A 6,103-nucleotide genomic window follows, 5' to 3' on the forward strand; every position below is an offset into this window, starting at 1 on the left:
ATTATTACGAACTGGACGAGCCAGGTTAATCTAGACGGATTATAATTACTGTGAATGATCCAATAACGGCCACTCGATGTTATTGCAACTGTAAATGGTTGGAATCTTCATTTTTAACCAAATATTGCTGTATATTGGCTGTATCAATTTGCTCTGTATTTTACCATTGTTATATTTGTGGATTTGTGTGTGTATTCTCAATAAATACCATGTTTTTAATGACATTGTTTTATTTTATATAATTTTATGCCGTCTAATATTATAAAAGCTATCCATTGAAAAAACTGCTTTGCAAACCAGAGTAGTTAATATAAATCTGTGTATCATTGCAGTTCAAAAGTACTTCTAAACTGATAAATTGAGTTTGTAAAAAGCAACGAAGTTTCTGTCTGTTAAGCTTGCACGCCTAAACAATTGAACTGTTTTAATGAATTTTTACTAGACCTGACCTTACTTAAATAATTGACCTTGTCGAATTGGCACGAGAACAAAAACTCGAAATAAGAGTAATATATGGAAATAAATATTCAGGAACCTACCCGCAATATAACATGAAGTCTATTCAAGCGAAGTAAAGAAACCTATTATATAGTCTGTAGTATAATATGTTTATTAAAGATAATCTTTACTTGTAAATATTTTCGCTCAATATTAATTTGGAGGCTCGAGTCAAGCTCCGAGCTACACAGACGCCTTCAGCCCGGTATAAGCCACGCTGAGCTGTTATCATCCAAATCCCCGATTGAGTTGTTAAGGCACTTCTATTTTCACACATTTTCGTGAAAAAATGTTATCTACAAAACTCGAATAAATATGTGGAATATATAGAATTCAAATGCGAATAATGTTACAAAAGTAAGTTCGTACTTTCTAGCGTCAAGGATTCAATTCCAGCGGTGGTCATTGAATGATGATGATATTAGTAACAAAACATTTATTAACAATAGTTCCCTCTTCTTTTGTGTACTACGTACTAATAGGCAAATACATGTAACCTACAATGGTAAGTCCCTGATGGAAAATAAATTATTTTTATTTATGTATTTACTCGCGCTTACGACAAAAATTCCCCTCTATAACATTATCAGAAATTCCTTCTATTTCGGAAACTAAAACAACACTCTCAACTATGGAGAGGCGAGCTCATGAGAGGCTGCGTGTGACGCGAGGAGACCATTACTCTTAGCTCTCAGCGAGTGACGCACGATTACGGAACTAGTTTAGGATAAGACCCCTATGTCATGCTTGTTTAGCCACTCTGTTCCTACTTTTTAAAGTAAAAATGAGTTAAGAGCTATTTCAGCTACCGGGTAGATAACAAAACGTTTGTGTGAATTATGTTATAGAGCATACTGAATACTATAAAAGTACTAAAAAAAACAAATTCAACTCATTTTAATTTCGATTTTTCGGATTTCTTTAAAACAAACTTGTACGAAGAGCACATTTTTTTCTTCATTTCTCTATGAATTAACAAATACTAGATACTATCTTAAACGTTTAGAAATAACCTTTCCACTATGTAACTATAATTCAGTTCATTCAAAGAACTCGATACTTATCGCGACCATCTGGTAAGATGACGATAAACTTTCTACACCAAATTGATAAGTTTCTCGCAGAACTTCTATCAACTTAGTTCCTCCATTATGATTAATTATTCTTTCATTTACCAGCTTTGTAGGAACATTAACTATCGTTGATGTTGAGATTCCACCTTTGACAGTAATGAAAATAAATATGAGGTTATTTCTGGCATGGGAGCAAAATATAGAGACAAATGAATTGCTATAAAAACATAAATGCAAATGTGCTCTTTATAATTCTGTAAATTCCTAAAGTTCACAATGCAGTATGAAATGTTTTAAATGTTAGTTCAAAAATAGTTTTCCTCAAAATATTATTCAAATAGTATAACGTCCACTTTAGCAAATAGTAAAACAAGTTCTTGTTGTAATAAATGGAACATTTCTTACTCGGAAAACAAATAGCCACTTTATTTGAGCAGCTGGAAATCTTGGAAATTAGAAACATTTGTGGGATATTATGACTAATTTATTAAAGCTCCCCCTGTTTTTGAATATTCTTATTATAATTATGGATTTCGTATTTTCTCACATAGGTTGCGCAGTGCACGTATCCGTATAATAAATTGCCTTTAAAAGATGCCTCACTAGATTGCAAAATATATTATTCAAACAAGTTTTGTAATTTTATCATTGAACAAAAGACTATCAACTTTGCACAATTCAAAATAAAGTAACATAAATAATTTAATTGATTACATTATCACGTTTGACTATCGTCTTGTTAATAACATTTGAGAATTGTGTTTAACAATTTCAAAGCAATTTCAGAATTGTTTAACATATCAAATTACACTTTACTATCAGGCCTAATCGTAAACTGTAATCACTGATAGACCAATTCACACACAAATTGGACAATTACACCAAAAGAAAGGCATTAAAGTAAAGCTTGCGATGTTATTACTTGTTCGTGCTTCGAATATTTGCCTCAAGGTGACCCCGTAGATCATCCTGCCGAATTTAGAGGTCTCAAGGACGACCCGCATTACAGTATTCAAAGATCCCGTCACATGCACGCCTCTTATCAAGATTACACCGAGACAGCTTGTAGTTATATAGTCAATACGAATGTGCGAGATCAAATGAAATGATTCGATAGTATGAGTTATATTTGAATGGAACTTTTTTATACTATAAAAAAGAAACACATTTAACAGAATTGGTATATAAATATGATCTTTGTGGCAATATAAAGTGGGAATATAAACTTTGCGTTATAACAATAATTATTCATCATCACAACTCACAAGAATTATCACACATATTGAATAAATTTAAAAAATAAATCACACCAACAACTTCCTATAAATTTAAACTATTTTTGACATACATAACATAATATTATATTTTAATATAAACTAAAGCTCGTAAAAAACTAAAAGGAGCGACCACCGCGCCACCTCAAGCGTAGGAGCGTAAGAGCGTAGGGCCACACGCGGTAGACCGTCGACCCTAATCTACATAAAACGAGCCAGCCTTAACTACAGCCGAAATGAGCCCCGGCAAACTGCCCCGGAGTCAATCCAAGGGACGCAATCAATTTCCATCCCGGACAAAGAAATGTCCGAAGAAATGACACTTTTGAATATTCATTCGGCTTTGAGACTGATTGGAAGGCTCATTGATTGCTTCGAGAAAGGTCAGCTTCGCGCCAGCGCCCAATGCGTAATTACGGAAAAATCTTTGTACAATATTGTCAAATATTTTATCCGAATTCCACGTTCATTAGCTTCTATATACTTTGATTTGGGAAGTAATTGCTTCTTATATAGATTCTGTTTCTTTTCTTCCTGATCAAATAACAGGCTGTAACTTATTGCACGATTGAGCTTATTCGCTGAATCAAATGAATGATGCTTCATTGAACGATGTAATTAGAAATAAAGTATTCATTTTTTCTTTGTTAAAGTCTACGTTAATTGACAGCATTAATAATTTTAAATGAAAGAAATCTCTTGTACTATTATTTTATTCGAATTTATTATCTGTTAAATTTTCAAAAGAGCACATTAATAATATCATGAATACGATAAGCCAATTCGTCTTCTATATCTGATTCATTATTATTATTTTACGATCAATAGACATTTAACAATTTTATTTATTATGTTTTAGTTATACAATAATTGACAAAATGTATGTCTTAAAAACAATTGAATGCCCCAGTATTTTAAAAATCAAACTCATTCAGAGCATTTCAGTTATTTTAAATATAAAATGAATTTAATTATGTTTAATAATGAAGTGAATGTTCTACAATAATTTCTTACTCCAATTTCAATTGGTCGGCTCAGCGGAGACAAAGGACAGCTGTCTGTATGATTAATTGGACAAAGTTTCGTGCCCATCCCTTTTAAAAGTGACTGAATGAATATCAAATTATATTTATTAAAGGATTTACGGTGGATACTGTAATTGAAGTGGGGTTAAAATTTGATTAATTCTAGTCCACCTCATCGATTGCAAGACCTCAAACATTAAAAAAATAAATAAAACAGAAGTTTTAAAAGAGAATTTTAATAATTATAAAGTGTCCTTATACTTACTAATACTGTAGTAAATATTATAAACCTTAAACTAATTATTATTAAAAGCCTACTAAAGGTCTACTAACACAGTATATAAACACAGTTATTACGATAGATGATTAAAATTATTACAAGTATTACAATATGATTCTTAAGAAAGAGAATAAATTACGAATAACCCAAAATTTTTCTCAAAAAATCGTGTATCTCCTGGTCAAGTAAGCACATTTTTATCAATACGACACATTCAACAGGAAAATTACTGAGCAGATTTTGATTAATTTGATCATTTAAATACATTAGTATGTTTTCATGAAGTGAACCATCCGGGAAAGTTATTTAATACAAAATATTCATAAAGAGAGAAGCGAATACACGGCTCAGTTTCGTATGATATTTTATTCGCCGGTATAAAGTCGTTACGAGTCCGATAATTAACTTATTTTATCCGTGAATTTGTCGCTGTAATTTTATTTATCATTGCAAATATAATTTGCAGTTATTGCAAATAATATTTCGCTGATAAAATGTATGTATTTGGCGCAAAGATAATGAAATGTTCACTCGTAATACTTTAATTTTGTATATTTACTAGATCTGCCTGTAAATTTGTTTGCATTTATTTCATATTTTAAACTAGAGAAAAATATCATAAAATGTAGAGCCGAGCTGAGAAAAATGTAATTGATCTGTTTTATCAGAAATTCAAATTGTAACAATTCCATAAGCACTCATGATTCACAAATCACAAAACAATCTTTTTTGTAATGCCTTTTAATTTATCAATTCTTAACATCTATTATTCTATTTATATTTACTTTGATCACTTGAACATAAAATTAAAGAATAGTATTTGATCATCAAAATTAAAAATAATAAAAAAAAGCTTTCAATTCGCCAAATACATAAATCTTATCTATATTTCATCGCATTTATACCGTTTCTGCTTTACATCTTGCATTTATGTTTTTCAAGAGGACACTTTATTAATAAATGCAGTAGCAAAGTGCAAAGTGTATCAGATTGATATCACTAAATGAACGTAATTATTATGAAGTAAAAGCTAATTAACAGGCAGCTTCACTCGACGAATATTGGATCTCCAGTCTTTATGCAATTAATTTCGTTTTAAGTTATTAAAACAGGGATACAGTGTAATTATGTCAGAAGTAGGTCTTATGAGGGAATATAGAGCTCTAATAATATGGTAGATGTACTTATTAAACTCTTAGGTACTTCGTTACATATAAGCTTGTAATGTTTTACGTTTTTGTTAATTTAAAAAATATGTCATTCAAATAGTGTGTGAATTATTAAAATATTATGTACCTATAGAAGAAATGATGTACAAATAGGTACTCATTAAAAACGATAACATTGTATTTGATGTCAAGCCTTTGAATATTCAAAAGCTTGTCAGTATAAAATAATATAATATTATGATGAATCAGTTATCAATTGTTAAATAAATAACATATACAAAGGTAATATAAACTTTTCTATATAAGCCCTCCAACAAAATATCGAGTTTTATTTTAACCGTCAAGGACAAGGCTTTGCTAAAAGCGTGTTCACACAGACGTAAGAACGTTCGTTATAAAGGAGAACGTATATTATTCACGAGCCCAAAATAATCGAACAAGAAACCCTGATCAATGGGTATTTCTTGGCTGTAATGTATGACGCAAAAAACTCGGAGCCATTGCAAATGGAGAGCTATAAGTTACAGTCAGACTGGCTGCGCGGGAATCGAACATCACGAAGTACGCTAAGAACATGTTAATATAAATTATATTTTACAGTTCTTTACATTTTAACGTCTACTAAATCATGTGACTAATGTACTGTTTTAGTCACGACTTTTATACTTTATTTCATATGTAATTTTATGTTAATTGTTGGTTAGTGTTTGGTTTTAAATTTTTTTTAAGCAGTTCACAGATTAAAAGCATGTTTTAAATCTCTGTCAATGAACTATAATCGTAA

The sequence above is a fragment of the Colias philodice genome, chromosome 2, assembly GCF_061535455.1.
Source record: "Colias philodice isolate Cphi_HAF_F1 chromosome 2, ilColPhil1 Martin Lab GWU primary, whole genome shotgun sequence".
NCBI lineage: Eukaryota > Metazoa > Arthropoda > Insecta > Lepidoptera > Pieridae > Colias > Colias philodice.